The sequence below is a fragment of the Rhinatrema bivittatum genome, chromosome 2, assembly GCF_901001135.1.
Source record: "Rhinatrema bivittatum chromosome 2, aRhiBiv1.1, whole genome shotgun sequence".
In the NCBI taxonomy this organism is placed as follows: domain Eukaryota; kingdom Metazoa; phylum Chordata; class Amphibia; order Gymnophiona; family Rhinatrematidae; genus Rhinatrema; species Rhinatrema bivittatum.
The window spans coordinates 721,548,361-721,565,346 of NC_042616.1; the positions used below are offsets into that span (position 1 = coordinate 721,548,361).

Below are 16,986 nucleotides of genomic sequence, written 5' to 3' on the forward strand. Positions count from 1 at the left end.
GTGCGATACCAAGACGGGGGCGGAGTCGGCCCTGGAAGAGGAGGAGTCGGGGCGTCACCGGGCCGACTCCATGAAGACAACACGGACGACGAAAAGGTAATGGCCTTTTCGCGTCCTACTTTGTGCCCAATAGCTACACCTTCTATGGTGGCGCTATTGGGTGCGAAACCGGCAGCGATTGCACCGTGGCGGTGCGATCGCTGCCGGCTAGCGCAGAACCACCCCCCCCCGTTTCGGCCCCCGCCCCTCATTACCTAAAGTATCGCAGGCCTGTGATACTTTAGAAAATGATGCCCATTGCTATTTAGTTGCATAAGTTATGCGGCTAAGTCATTCCACCCACTGCCTGTCCACAACTTATGCAGCCAACCTTTTAGCCATATAAGAGACTTATGTGGCTAAGCAGCAGCCACTAAACGTAAGCGTATATTCAACAGCCGCTACTTAACCACACAAGTCCTACTTATCCAGCTAAGTAGCACTGGTCTCCTATGTTTGTCAGCTGTTTTGATATATTCATTCTTTTCATTGTTTTAATATTATGAATGCCGCCTTATATCTCGATTTTATTGCTTGACGTTTTGTGAGTTGTGATTATGTTTCTGTTTTTCCATTGTTGCACTGCATAATACAGTTGGGCTTGTTGTGGTTACCAGAGCATATTTGTGAGCGAGAAAGAACGAGTGAGCATATGTTGAACAAGAGGATTATTTAAGCCAGTGGGCCTGTGTGTGAGCAAGAACGAGTCAGTGAACGTGTGTGAGCATGTTTATGAGAGAGTAATTGAGCCAGTGAGCATGTGTGCGAACATAAGCATGAGAGTGACAGAGAGCATGTGAGCCAGTGAGCATATATGAGAGACAGCGTGTGAGAGAATATAAGGGAGTTTATGTGAGAATGAAATTGTGTGTTAGAGAGAAAAGAAAGTTGTGCATATCTCCCACCCCTTACTAATCCATGACAATCTTAGCGTGACTGGAATCTAAAGTTCCCAGGTAAGGAGAGCAGGGGATTTATTTTAGCTTTAATGTTAATTATTGGGGGGTGTTTGCTGTGTCTGCTATCTTGAAATATTTTATCAATGTTTTGGAAATTAGAAAAAACAATGTTCTATATTTGTAATTATTGGATGATCTTTTCATCAGCTGTTTTGAAATATTTATTCTTTTCATAAGTTTGGTTGTACTATTATGATTGATGCTTTATATTTCTTGATGTTATTGTTTGATGTTTAGTGAGGAATGCTATTTGTTTTTCCATTCCATAAAGAGTCTGGCTTGTTGCAGCTTCAAGTTCGGTTTTTGTCTGCTTGTTTCTATTTATACTTTATCTCTTCATTTTGTATTTGGTGAGGGTCTGTCTGTGTTCTACATGTGTGACTAAGGGGAGGTATTCTACTAAGCAGACTTATGGTGTAGCCCCAACAAATTTGTATGGATGGAATGGGGGTCTACAGCTTTGTTTACTCATTGCTGATCTAGACTATGCTCTATTTCTTAGTTATTTAGAAAAAATTTGAAATTTGTTTTGTAAATATTTGGGCTTAATTCTGCCAGGTTTCAGAGTCGACTTGGCATGTTGATGCATGTACTATAGAGAAAATGCACAAGGGAGTCAGATCCCCGTGGGCCGGTTTTGAAAAAATCCCCCGGGCTGATTTTCCTGCAATCCACCCCTGCTCACCTGTGATCAACAACTAACCTGACCGCAATGCCCTTCTTCAGTCCTAGAGTTAACAAGTTTTTCCCTGTTCATTCAGCAATCCAAAAACTCATAGCAAAGGCTAGCCGAGTATCTCACTGCTTCTTTCTCTACCCCTCCTCCCAGAGAGACACAATTAACAGTTTCTTCAGTTGTAGCAGTGCTCTGAAAAGGCAGTCTTTTAAATCACAAAAACTAGCTCCATGTCTAGACTTGTCTTGGTCTCTGATGTGTCCATAGGTACTGCACCCTTCTCCAGTCTTCTGGTTTCTTCTACCTCCACAGACTCAGCAACAAGTAACTAAACTCCTCCAGCTTCCTTCTCCCTCCTGCAACTCTAAACCTTCCCAATGTATCCCCTAATTTATATGTATATATTAAATTTATCTGTCTATCAATCATCTTTTTGAAGAGAATCACTCAAGGCAGAGTACAGCAAGTTAAAATGATTAGCAATATGTTGGGCACCAAGGTGAATCTTATGATCTCACATTAGGATAAAATAGGCTCAGCATATAAAGGACTTACATTAAGATATAAGGAGGCACAGCACATTTATAAGGTCACTAATATTGGACTGAGGTCAAGGTAGACTGGAGCAGTGAAAAAGCAAATGGATAAAGTAATACCCATGTGTAGAACATAAATATAAGAAATTAATTTGTGAGATATATAAACTCTCACTCCATTATGTTATATTATATACACACACATTATGGCTAATTGGCTATGCTGTCTGACTTGAGTCATACACATTATGGCAATATGCATAAATAAATATGTAAAATAAGTTATAGTGAAATACAAATATATTATGCTAGTAATAAAAGTCTGTCCAAGGACAAAGAAATACTGTGAAGTGTGGTGAGTAATTGAGATGTGAGGTTATAGAGTGCGCATGCTCAGCTGAGTTGCACCATATGGTAGTAGAGAGTGAACTGACTAAGAGAGAAACAGGCGGAGCTGGAGAGTACAACCAGTTTCCATGTGTAGTGGTGGAGAGTGGATTGGACAAAACACAGAGAGAGAGCAGAGCTAGAGAGTGGGAAAGTGCTGAAGAGTACAGAGAGAGGAGGATCTAGAGCGTACAGGGGAGGGAAGGAGGGGCAGAGCTCAATTTGCATACCAGGGACACAGGTGCAAGGCAACTTTAATCTTTATTATAGGTAGACATACAAACAACCTTGTCCCCAGCATCCATCAGATCCCTTCAGGTACTACAAAACGCCACCGCTAGATCCATCACAAACACCAAGAAATGCGATCACATCACCCCCACCCTCAAAGAGCTACATTGGCTACCCATCAGCCAAAGAATCGAAATACAAAATCCTCGCCCTCATCCATAAAAAAAATAAACAACAATTCGATGAACTGGTTAAACTCTGCCATACTCCCTTACACCCCACACAGAAACCTCAGATCGTCGAACTCTGGGCTCCTCACCGTCCCCAACTCCAAATAGCGCACCTCACCTCTACCCGAAAACGAGCCATTTCTGAAGCCGGCCCCACGCTATGGAACTCCCATCCACCCCTCCTCAGAAATGAACCTTCTACTCAAATCTTCAAACACCACCTCAAAACCTGGCTCTTCCTAAAAGCCTTCCGACCAGACACAGCCCCCCCTGCCTAGGCCCCCTCCCCTGCTCTGCAGCCCACCGTCAACCCACCCGGTGGTCACCCTTGTAAATAACTGATACATATCTAATCCTCTATGTTACCCCATCCCGCCTTTATTTTCTCCAAGTCACATGTCATGCCAAATGTTATTTCTCAAAATTATGCCATTTATCTGCTAAGTTACTACGTATTTCCTTATTTCTAAATTATTAAAGTTACAATGTAAATCTAATTATTAAAGTTACAATGTAAAATAAGCAGCTTCTGCCTTATGTTCAGTTACATGTAAACCGATGTGAAATCTCGATCGAATGTCTGTATATAAAATCAAACAAACAAACAAACAAATAAATGCAAACTTTTACATAGTGGACAAGGAATACCGTAGAGACCTGAAGTCTGGAGTTAGGCAAACCATACATGCCCTGACCTGCCCAGCCCATCAGTCGTATCACCCCTTAAACACTTGGCAGAAGAATCAGGCTTTCAGCTGCTTTCTGAAATTGGGGTAGAGCACAATAGAAACAGGATGGCTATCCTGCGAATAGGAGAACATGGAAAAGGAAAAAACATCAAAACTATGGAATGGCCTGAAATAACAAAAGAGCAGGAAACCAGGTTAAAAAGAGCTCCGACCCCAGTAGAATGCCCAACTTTTGGCTCAAATATTTATTTAAACATCTCTGTATCAAAACCTGGCAAGCTACAAATATCAATTGATCAGACAACCAGAACCAATACCACAAATGTATTCTGTCTTCCTTGCACAACTATGCCCTGTCTGTTATCCTTTATTAGATTATAAGCTCTACAGAAAAGGGACTGCCTTGCATGTTTTTTTTTTTTTTTTAACAGAACTGCATACATCGAGCAGCAATATAGAAGTGATTATTATTAGTAGTCATCATAGTAACGCCCATTCAACTCAAATTCCATAAATATTCAAGATACAACTGGAAGATGAAATGGAGGCAAGAGTAACTGGAACAAAAGTCTCTTAAATGTATCAAAGATGTAATATGATCTTTGAATAAATAGTTGAATCAATAAAGAGAGACAACACTTTCTTTGATGTCTCAGAGGTTGGAGCTGCAGGCTCAGTTCAGAGCTTGTGTGTGTAATGACTCTCTGGGATTCATTATGAAATATGGCCCTAGTTCTTACCCTTTTGAGCTAGGCCAGGAGAGGGAGCAGTAGGGAAAGGGAAGGCACCGTTTTGAACAGCTCCTCCCTTGAGGTTGCTGGAATGGCTGGTCCACGGTATTATAAAAGCAGCCTGCAATAGTGCAAGAACTTGAATTTTGAAATTATATATAAGGTCACCAACTCTGGACTGAGGTCAAAGTAGACTGGAGCAGTGAAAAAGTAAAAGGATAAAGTAAACCCCATATGTAGGTTTTTCCTAGGTTGATTTTTGGCCTACTTCTGGGACCCAGGCTCTCCAGCCTACATTTCTAGGAGAAAAGGTTGGGGAGCTGCTCTTTTCAGTCTACTCCTTGACTGGCTGGGTTATCCTACAGGTTGTTTTAGGATTTTTGCCTGTGTTGAGGAATTCTTGTCAGACCCTCCTGTTTGGGGGGGGGGGGGGTCCTGTCAAGAATTCCCTATAATCTGAAGAGAGATTACAGGGAAGTCGCTTTTTGGGTGGGCCAGGATAGGGAAGACCTGCCCCTCTCCACCCATTTCAGGGACAAGAGGCATGGTAGGGACCTGCTGCAAGCAAATTCCAGTATTTCGACTCAACTGAGGAAAGATTTTTGGTTTGAAGATCTGGGTGGAAGTTTTGCTGTCTCCAGAAAGGTCTGGATATACATTCTGGAGAACTACGAGAAAAACCAAATGAGACCTTCTGACAGGGGCGGATTCCTGATGACGACCGGCCTGGGGATTTGCCCCCCCAGCCGGCCCAGGAGATATCACTCTGTCACAGCCGCGCTCAGCAGACCACGTGACTAGAGCGACCGGCCCACTGGGGGATGCCCGACCCCCCGAAAGGCCAATCCACCCCTGTCTTCTGAGGACTCCCCCCTTCAGGAGTCTTTACTCTAGGAGAGAATTTGTGGGATTCTGTGCAAAATCTGAGTTCCTACATTTTACGCCAGATTTTGAAAGGGGTTTTTCCTACCCAACAAGGGTACTCCCATTCACTAAGGTACCTTGTTTTTTTTTTCCACTCCCTGGAGAGTAAGCGTTCCACTGGCCTTGACATTCAGAGACCCTTGCACAGACAGAGAAGGGATTAAGACATGTAAATTCCATTGGCTGTGCCAAGAATGGAAGTGAACTGTGCCATTTTACTATCTAAGAACATTTTCAAGAAAAGCTTTATTTTTGGACACTCAGAAGCTCCTGAGTATTTTGTTGGCACTCACATCCTCACAATGCAGAAAGAAAGACTGACATCTCTCCCAGGTTTCAGAACTAGTTCACTCCTGCTACTTTGGGCCTTGGAGGAGAGATTCCTCCTCTCCACCAGAAAAGAACACGGCCCTGAGGCCCAAGAGAATTGTGTGATTGTGTGAGTGAAGTGGATAATGACCCCAAGAACCCTGTGTGCCCCTGTACTAATGCCAACTGCAAGCAGAGATTACATGTGAAATGGATAATTCTCTCAGTGAAAAACGGATTCCCTATAATGTTCTTCTACCTGCCTCTAGGGATGAGCAATTGGGGTAAAGGTTACATCCTGAGTTAGGACATGGAAAACAGAGGGTCCCCCCCCACACAATAAGGCAAATGCCCTATAGTGCACAGCTTTCATGACCTATGAGATTGAATATTATAACTATGCTGGAAGATACACAAAAATCAATCAATACAACCACAGGGTGACAGTATAAACACAAAATATAAGCCCTGGGAGGATCTTAGGGAAATGGAGGAACCAGACTCCACCCTCCAGCAGAGGACTCCACTCACTGTCAGGCCTAGAAAAGGCAGATAGAGGAATTCAGATCATGCTCCACTAGGAAATATACAAAAGCAGACAGAGGTGCTGCTGAACAGGTTTATAGCCAGCAAAGTGGATCAAGGGGACAGTAGAGGCAGGGACCTGATCAGAGGAAGCCTAAAGAAGCCCAGAATGGAAGCCTGGGAGCTCCTATTGGGACCATTGCTTCAGACACATTCGAGGCAGAGGATATTATTATTATTATTATTATTAACAATAACAAAAAAAATGTATTTTTCACTCATTCCAGTTCGTTGTGAATTACAGAGAATACTCATAATTAAAAACAAAACCTCAACAAATAAAAACCATGATCATCCATCACCCTTTAATCAAAAGACAAGAGCCTGACTACTGCTGACCACCAGCCTAGTAAGCTTGTTGAAAGAAAAATATTTTCAAATGATTTTTAAAATGTCTTATGGCACTGTTATTAATCAAAGATTAGCTGGAAGTGCATTCTACAAAAGTGGATCCAGCTACTGAGAAAGCCCTTTCTCATGCCTCACACAAATGAAGGAATCTCCAGTCAACCTTGACTGCTATAGCATAATGTATGCACTGGTCGATAGATTTTTGGGTTTTCTTTTGTTTTTTTTTAGCACCAAAGCAATGTACATAAGGACTTAATTCAGAGCCTTGTGAACTAAAGTGGCTACCTTATTTTTAATCTGCCATGTAATCGGTAACCAATTTGACTAATACTTGAGTTATGTGATGATGCAACTGTGCCCTGGCTAGAACCTGAGCAGCTGCATTCTGAACTACTTGGGGAGCTCTAATTGTACTGAAAAGAAGGCCCAAGCAGACAGAATTACAATAATCCAATCCAGACACCAAGACAGGAAGAGACAAAGAAAGGCACAGCCAAATTCAGAGCCTGGAGGTGATCCGAAAGGGCTGAATGAGTGGCCATAAGTATATCACAGAAATATCCATTATGCAATCCTGAAAGCAGACCTGTTTGCTGCATTCAAAGACGAGAGTTCTGCATCCCTCTCCTATATGGTAATGCTGCCTTACTACTTATGTTGGCCTCCCCCCCCCCCCCCCCAGTACTATGAGCATGATTCAAGTTGTCCAACATTGATGTGTATCTCTTGAATAAAGGATCTTTACAAGCCAGCAAGTGTCACATGGGCCAGTCAGACTGATAATGGAGAAATTACCTAATAATTTCGTTTTTCTTAGTGGATTCAGATGGACTCAGGACCAATGGGTATAGTGTACTCCGATAGCAGTTGGAGATTGAAATCTGATCCATCTGATGTCAGCCCTAGTACATATACCCATGCAGGATGCCATGCTCCTCAATATTCTCTTCGAAAAGCAATTGTGGATATATGTGTGACTGAATAACTTTATTAACTTGGTTAACTTTGATTAACTTGCATAACTTGGTTAACTTGAACTGGTTGATGTGGTTATAGCTGGAGACCACCAGTGCACTCAACTGAGAAACGCCGACACCCGGTAGGTATGGGTGTCCTAATTAGAGGGAAGCTTGGCTTACCCATGTTTGTCTTGCTCTCGGGGATTGCCCCCATGATTTCCATGATTGCCGGCAGCCATAGGCGGGATGCTGAGTCCATCTGTCTACACTAAGGAAAACGAAATTATCAGGTAAGTAATTTCTCCATTTCTTAGCATGTAGCAGATATACTCAGGATCAATGGAATGTACAAAAGCTACTCTCGAACTGGGTGGGAGGCTGCCCTTGGCCCACTTAGTACAGCCCTTGCGAATGCTGTGTCCTCCCGAGCCTGAACATCCAGGCGGTAGAACCTAGAGAAGGTGTGGATGGAGGACCATGTTGCCGCCCGACAGATCTCAGCAGGTGACATCCACTTGGCTTCCGCCCAGGACACTGCCTGGGCTCTAGTGGAATGGGCCTTGACTTGTAGAGGTGGAGGCTTGCCTGCCTCTACGTAGGCTGCCTTGATTACTTCTTTGATCCAGCAGGCTATGGTTGCCCATGAGGCCGCTTCCCCTTGTTTCTTCCCGCTCTGAAGGACGAATAGGTGGTCCGTCTTTCGTACGGATTCCATCCTTTCCAGGTAGCGGAGGAGGAGACTGCCGACGTTAAGGTGGTGAAGGTGCCGAGATTCTTCTGAGTCCTTATGCTCATCTGGCGATGGCAGCAAGATGGTTTGGTTTAGATGGAAGTGAGAAACCACTTTTGGGAGGAAAGAGGGGACCGTGCGTAGCTGTATGATCCCAGTGTGAACCTGAGGAACGGTTTTCGACAGGACAGTGCTTGAAGCTCGGAGATGCAACAGGCTGAACAGACTGCCACTAGAGATGCGACAGTCTGTTCAGCCTGTCGCATCTCCGACATAGGCAGCCAGTCTTCATAGGCAGCCAGTCTTCAATGTTAGTAGTCGGAGGGACAGACCATGGATGGGTCTGAATGATGTTCCCGCTAGGAAGCCTAGGACTAGATTGAGATTCCATAGAGGCACCAGCCACTTTAGGGGTGGTCGGATCTGTTTGACACCTTTCAGGAAGTGGGAGACGTCCAGGTGAGAGCTTAGGCTGCCACCCTCCATCTTGGCTCTGTAGCATGCCAACGCAGCCACCTGCACCTTGATGGAGTTGAGAGACAACCCCTTCTGTAAGCCATTCTGCAGGAATTCCAGAATTGTGGGGATTTTGACTGTCTGCGAGAGGATGTTGCGGTCTTCACACCAGGCTTCAAATAAATATTCTCCATATCCTTATGTATGTTAGAGATGTGGAAAAAACTTGCATACTCGGAGCAGGGTGTCAATCACTTCCCCCAAGTATCCGCTCGTCTTCAGGCGAGTCCTCTCAATGGCCAGACCATAAGAGAGAACAGAGTTGGGTCTTCCTGGAGGATCGGGCCTTGTTGGAGCAGATCCCTGTGCAGAGGTAAAGGGAGAGGGCTCCCTGTCAGTAGTCTTCGCATGTCTGCATACCACGGCCTTCTTGGCCAGTCCGGGGCCACTAGAAGTACTGGTCCCCTGTGGTGTTCTATCTTGCGGATGATCCCGCTCATTAGCGACCATGGAGGGAAGGCCTATAGCAGGATTTCCTGTGGCCAGGCCTGGACGGCATCGATCCCTTGGGATTGTGGTTCCCGACTGTGACTGAAGAAGTTGGGAACTTGTGTGTTCGACCGGGTTGCCAGGAGGTCCATGGCTGGTGTTCCCCAGCAGTTTACTATCTACTGGAAGGCTGTGGCCGACAGCCTCCATTCGTCTGAGTCTAGACTTTCTCTGCTGAGGCAGTCCGCAATGACGTTGTCTTTTCCCGCAATGTGGGCGGCTGAGATCTCTCGTAGGTTTGATTCTGCCCACGACATTAGAGGGGTCTATTTCCAGGGACACCTGTTGGCTCCTGGTTCCTCCCTGGCGGTTGATGTAGGCCACTGTTGGAGCATTGTCAGACATGACTCTGACCGATTCGCCCCGGAGTCTGTGACTGAACCATAGGCAGGCTAGTCTGACTGCCCGTGCTTCCAGTCGGTTGATGTTCCATCCCGATTCTTCCTTGTCCCATTGTCCCTGGGCGGTCAGTTCCTGGCAGTGGGCTCCCCACCCTCATAGGTTTGCATCCGTGGTGAGAATGATCCAGGTCAGCGGGGATAGCCTTACTCCCTTGCTCAGATGGTCTTCTTGTAGCCATCATTGTAGCTGGGTTCAAACTTCCTCCGGGAGCCAGAGGCGGACGGAGTAGTTCTGGGACATCGGATTCCATCGTGACAGTAGGGAAAGCTGTAGGGGCTGCATTTGAGCTCTTTGCCCATAGGATCACTTCCAGTGTGGATAACATGAGGCCAAGGACTTGGCGGTAGTCCCACACCTTGGGGCGAAGACTGCTTAACAGGTTTCACAATTGGTTCATCAGTTTTGTTCTCCTTGTAGGAGTTAGGATGACCTTGTCTTGTCTGGTGTCGAACCGGACTCCCAGGTATTCCAAAGATTGGGAGGGCTGCAGACAGCTCTTGTTCGTGTTGACCGCCCACCTGAGGTTCTCCAATAGAGTTCTGACTCTGGTGGTCGCCTGATGACTTTCCTCTGGGGATTTTTTTTTTTTTTATCTATTTATTGAATTTTTCAAAAATATACAAAACAGATGTTCAGAAATAACAACATTATAGTTGAGGTTTTTACATAGGAAATTTTTTGGATTCATAATAAAAGGTAATATATAAACCTGATTCTATATATGTCTAATATGCAGGTAATTGGGGGAACAAGATGTAACATAAGCAGAAAAAAAAAAACAGGAAATATATAACACTTATATAACATATGCTTCAGAATTAACCAGTGTTACATTCTTTTTTATTATACCAACTCCCCCCTAAAGGTTAAATTAGAGTGGGAGTCGAGAAATAACCATAACTGTTCTCGTTCTCTAAATATATATCTCGAATTTCTATATAATATAGTACAACATGGAAATCATAATGTATATTTAGCTCCCTTCGCCTGGGTTTCTTCCCTCATTTCTAGGAATTTTTTCCTTTTAATTTGGGTAATCTTTGTGATATCTGGGAAAATTTTTATCGGATAAACAAAATTTCAAGGATTGGTTACTGAAGAATGTTCTTAAGATAGAGTCTCTTTCAGCTGATGTTGCTAGTTGAACAATGTCGCTCTCTCTTCCTTGAATTTTACTTGAATTTTTTCCACTTCAACTATTTTCTTTTCCATTCCACCCATAGAAGATTCAGTTCTCTCAATTCTTCCTTCCAGAAGTTGATTCTTGGTAATGCTTTCTTTTACCATCGTTAAGGATACTATCGCTTTTTCCATAGAAGAAATTGCCTTCAGAATTTCTTGCAAAGTTGAGTTAGAAGACATAGATTTAGGAACTCCACAAATCACGTGTATTTCTCCCTCTCCTCCCTCTTCCTTCAGGGGATCAGCTCCCACAACAGCTTGATGCAGTGCTTCACCGGGCAGGCCTCTGGAGTCTGATTCGTGGGACTTTTCCAGGATAAATGACAAATCAAATGTGGCTTCTTCTTTCTCTTTCTGTTCTTCAGGATTTCTTATTCCAATAGATTGAGGAAAATAGTAAATTTTTTCAATCTTTGGTAGATCTTGTTCCGAGAATTTTAGTATGTTAAGAAGATAACTTCTAAAAAGTTCTCGATGTGCAAGCAACCTCATCTTAGGAAAATTAAGAATCCTTATATTATTTCTTCTTATAAGATTTTCAAGGTTTTCCATCTTCGCCAATTGAATACTCTCCGACTTTATCAAGTTTACTTGAATTTTTTCCACTTCAACTATTTTCTTTTCCATTCCACCCATAGAAGATTCAGTTCTCTCAATTCTTCCTTCCAGAAGTTGATTCTTGGTAATGCTTTCTTTTACCATCGTTAAGGATACTATCGCTTTTTCCATAGAAGAAATTGCCTTCAGAATTTCTTGCAAAGTTGAGTTAGAAGACATAGATTTAGGAACTCCACAAATCACGTGTATTTCTCCCTCTCCTCCCTCTTCCTTCAGGGGATCAGCTCCCACAACAGCTTGATGCAGTGCTTCACCGGGCAGGCCTCTGGAGTCTGATTCGTGGGACTTTTCCAGGATAAATGACAAATCAAATGTGGCTTCTTCTTTCTCTTTCTGTTCTTCAGGATTTCTTATTCCAATAGATTGAGGAAAATAGTAAATTTTTTCAATCTTTGGTAGATCTTGTTCCGAGAATTTTAGTATGTTAAGAAGATAACTTCTAAAAAGTTCTCGATGTGCAAGCAACCTCATCTTAGGAAAATTAAGAATCCTTATATTATTTCTTCTTATAAGATTTTCAAGGTTTTCCATCTTCGCCAATTGAATACTCTCCGACTTTATCAAGTTTACTTGAATTTTTTCCACTTCAACTATTTTCTTTTCCATTCCACCCATAGAAGATTCAGTTCTCTCAATTCTTCCTTCCAGAAGTTGATTCTTGGTAATGCTTTCTTTTACCATCGTTAAGGATACTATCGCTTTTTCCATAGAAGAAATTGCCTTCAGAATTTCTTGCAAAGTTGAGTTAGAAGACATAGATTTAGGAACTCCACAAATCACGTGTATTTCTCCCTCTCCTCCCTCTTCCTTCAGGGGATCAGCTCCCACAACAGCTTGATGCAGTGCTTCACCGGGCAGGCCTCTGGAGTCTGATTCGTGGGACTTTTCCAGGATAAATGACAAATCAAATGTGGCTTCTTCTTTCTCTTTCTGTTCTTCAGGATTTCTTATTCCAATAGATTGAGGAAAATAGTAAATTTTTTCAATCTTTGGTAGATCTTGTTCCGAGAATTTTAGTATGTTAAGAAGATAACTTCTAAAAAGTTCTCGATGTGCAAGCAACCTCATCTTAGGAAAATTAAGAATCCTTATATTATTTCTTCTTATAAGATTTTCAAGGTTTTCCATCTTCGCCAATTGAATACTCTCCGACTTTATCAAGTTTACTTGAATTTTTTCCACTTCAACTATTTTCTTTTCCATTCCACCCATAGAAGATTCAGTTCTCTCAATTCTTCCTTCCAGAAGTTGATTCTTGGTAATGCTTTCTTTTACCATCGTTAAGGATACTATCGCTTTTTCCATAGAAGAAATTGCCTTCAGAATTTCTTGCAAAGTTGAGTTAGAAGACCTAGATTTAGGAACTCCACAAATCACGTGTATTTCTCCCTCTCCTCCCTCTTCCTTCAGGGGATCAGCTCCCACAACAGCTTGATGCAGTGCTTCACCGGGCAGGCCTCTGGAGTCTGATGATCCAAGGCTCACCGAGGGTAGTACATTACATTCACTCCCTCTCTGGGGTCCTACCTCTAGCGACGATAATGATTTTTCTTCCAGCAGAGCAGATGTAATCAGTTCAAATTCTCTTCTCTCAAACGGGGGAGCTGGAGTAGTTGGCATGCCAGGACTCAATGTTTCTGTGGCCAGGGGGCTCAGCGTCTGCTCATTGCTGACTCCACCAGCGGCCCCTCCCTCCGGCGTCAACAGCACTAGTCCGGCAAATGCTTCCTCAATCCGGGGTTGCCATGATAACGAGACAGGAGTAGAGGTAATTTCTTTAAACTTTGTGTTTCGAGGAGAGAAGGAGAGCCCTACCCGCAGTAAAGACCCCAGAGAGATTCGCTGCTGCTGCCGCTGGTTTCCCTGAAGGCCACGCTGTCGCCAGGAGAGAGAGGGGGCGTGACCTTTTGCCGACGTCATCGGGTGGAGCCCGGAAAAACTTTTTAAACCACGGTCCTGCGACGCACAGCCGCAGGTGCTCAGCTGAAGCCGCGCACCAAAGGGGCGCGCCCCTGGGTAAAAATGGGGAAGAAGAGGAAATCGAAGAACTGGACTTCTTCTCCATTGCCTTTATCATCTGTGAGAGTTGGGCCGATGGATGACCACGTACTACACCTGGGTGAGTCATCCATGCAGGACAGTTCCGGGGTTAATTCACCCTCGGGAGTTTCACTGAGCCCTGGGCCTCAGCAGCCACCCCTTCAACCTGCAATCCTGCAGATGGACAGTAGGACAGTTCCAGGGTTATTAATGGAGGTAACTAATCCCTCCAGCACTAACCCACAGCTAATAGCTGAAGGGGGGACGGCTGGAGAAGGGGGGAATTTGTTATTAACTAATGTAGTACATATGGATGGTAATGAAAGTAACTCTCTATTGCCTATACCCTCTATTATCCCTGATATGCCCGAAGTGTTAGAAGGAGAAATAGAGCCAGAGTCAGTTTCTTTGAAGGATGTATGGAAATTGGTTGCAAAAGTTGATAAGAAAGTGACAAGTTCTATTTCCCAGATGCATAATTTTTCTGTTCAGACTAGTGCTAAAATAGGAGAACAGGATATAAGATTAAGGCATGTAGAGGACTTTGTTTCTAAAACTAATGCTCAATTACTTCCCTTACTGGGAGTGACTACATCATTTATAAAGGATAAATTATTCATTTATAATAAAATTGAAGCATTAGAAAATGAAATGAGGTCTAATAATTTACGCCTGTTAAATTTCCCTCATACTAGATTATTGTCACCGAGGGAAATATTAAGAAAATACTTGATAGAGATATTGTCCTATGAGGAGGACAAGATTCCAACTATCTCGAAAATCTATTATATTCCTATTGGGAAAAAAATTGTAAATCAAGAAGGGGGATAGATGTTTTGGAAAGTCCTGGTATCTCAACGTTCCTTGAGGATTCCCTTGATAATATCCCTACTAGAGCTACACTGCTTGTATCCTTTTCGTTAAAGAGTGATAAAGAAAATGTGTTTCGTAAATATTTTCAGAATAAGCACTTAAATTTTTGTGGACAGAAAGTTCAAATTTTTCCTGATGTTTCCAGAGCTACACAAGCTCGAAGGAAACTTTTTTTAAGAATACAAGCAAAGAGTTCTGGATATAGGTGCCAGTTACTTTCTAAAATACCCTTGTAAATGTTTACTTCCGTATAACAACAAGTTTGTTTTCTTTGATCCACTACATCTAGAGCAATTTATTAGGGATAAAATTAGCACTCAGTAATGCTAGATTGCTATGAAGGTTAATGGGCTGTATTAAAGAAAATAGATGTAACTGCGGTAAGGGCTCTTCTCCTTTTTCTCTAGATGTGGACTGTATTAATACAAATGTGGATGATAAATGGGAATTTTTTGTTTGTAATAATTGTTTCTTTAAATACCTTGATTATTTCATTGTAAAGCAATGTTATAAAAACTTAATAAAAATATTAAATAAAAAAAACCAAAAACAACTTTGTGTTTCGTATGCGGCATTATTCCACACGAAGAAAAAAAGAAATATTTAGGCAATATCGAAAGTAAACAATTCACCTCGGGAGCTCAGCATTTGCCATCATTCCTTGGCCCTCATTCTTGTCCCCCGAATTTACAATGAACTTTGAAGAGAGAATCCTCCTCTGGGGATTTTGCCCTGACCAGCCAATCGTCCAGATATGGGTGTACGAGGATTCCTTCTTTCCTCGGCATCGCCGCCACTACCACCATTATTTTGGTGAATGTTCGGGGGGCACTGTGGCTAGCCCGAAGGGTAGTGCCCGGAACTGGTAGTGGTGGCCCAGGATCGCGAAGCACAGAAAACGCTGATGCTTGTGGTGGACCGGGATGTGCAGGTAGGCTTCTGACAGATCCAGGGAGGTGAGGTATTCTCCCGGCTGTATCGCCCTTATGACAGAGCGTAGGGTTTCCATGCGGAAGCGAGGGACCCTCAGGTGACGGTTGACAGACTTGAGGTCCAGGATGGGTCGGAATGTACCCTCTTTCTTGGGAACGATAACAAATGGAATAGTGCCCAGTATTTTGTTGTTGCGTGGGCACCGGCGTTATGGCCTTTAAGGCAAGCAATTTGGTCAGCGTGGTTTCCACTGCTGTCCTCTTGGAGGGGTAGTGGCAGGGAGATTTCACAAATTTGTCAGAGGGATGTTGTGAAAGTCCAGATAATATCCCTCTCGGATGATGGTTAGGACCCACTTGTCCGAAGTTATCTCGATCCATCTTTGGTAGAATAGGGCAAGCCTGCCCCCTATGGCTTCTTCCTGTGGATGGGCTGGCTGATTTTCATTGCTGGGTGCGGCTGGGGCCTGGACCAGAGCTGGCTCCCCTTTTGTTATGCTTGTTCCGAAAGGACTGGCCCCTGCCTGTGGGGCGAGATGCTTGATATGTACTCTTGTATGGTTTGAAGCGCTGTGATCCCCTGCCCTTAGATGTTCAGGGAGAGGGGAGCTGGCTTCTCTTGTTCTTGTCCTCCGGTAGCCGCGGTAGTGGGAATTCACCCCATTTGTCGGCTAACTTCTCCAGTTCACTTCCGAACAGGGGGGCTTCCCTTAAAGGGCATTCTCGTGAGTCTCGTCGGCTGACCAGCTTCGGAGCCAGAGTTGTCTTCTGGCTGCCACAATGGACGAAACGCCCCTGGCTGCTGTGCGTACTAGGTTGGAGGTCGCATCCGTGAGGAATGGATAACTGCTGGTTCCAGTGCTTCGACGGGCGTGGTGGCGTTCCTGGTCTTAGATAAGCAGGCGTGTGTCACCACGGCACAGCAGGCCGTGATCTGTAGTGACATAGCTGAAACGAATGACTGTTTGAGGATGGATTCCAGACATCTGTCCTGGGCATCCTTGAGTGCCGCTCCTCCCTCGACTGGGTTGGTAGTGCGCTTTGCGACTGCGCAGACCATGGCATCTACTTTGGGGAATGCCAGGAGATATTTGTCAGCGGGGTCCAGTGGGTACATGGCTGCCAGGGTCCGCCCCCCTTTGAACGTGGCCTCCAGAGACTCCCATTCCAGGTCAATCAGCTGTTGGACAGCTTGTAGCAAAGGAAAATGGCGGGAGGTTTGGTGGAGTCCCTCTAGGAGGAGGTTTGTCTTAGGTTCCCCTGTGGCACTTCTGCCTGGGATAGCAAGCTCTTTCAAGCTGTGCGCCACAAGGTCTGAAAGCTCGTCTTTGGTGAAGAACCACCTCATCGTTCGGTAAGGTTCCGTTCCTGGAGGGATTTCTCCTTCCACCAGGGAGTCTTGATCCTCGTCAGAGGTGTCTGTGTCCCCAATGCTGGGGCTTTTGGGTGGCTGAGGCAGTTCTCTTGGTTTAGAGAGTCCCAGGATGTTAGGGTCCTCTGGGGGAGGCTGTGGCATTGGGGACACCGGTTGCATGTGGACAAAGGTATGTAGGCCTTTGAAGAATTCTTCCCAGGAGAAAGATGCTGGGTCTAAATTG

The 16,986-nt window shown here is 44.1% G+C and overlaps 1 protein-coding gene across 6 annotated transcripts in view; it reads right to left on the reverse strand.

The window, feature by feature from the left end:
- Positions 1 to 16,986, reverse strand: part of SNX31 (sorting nexin 31) — a 159,003-nt gene that overhangs the window by 93,283 nt on the left and 48,734 nt on the right. The gene's annotated exons all lie outside the window — the stretch shown is intronic.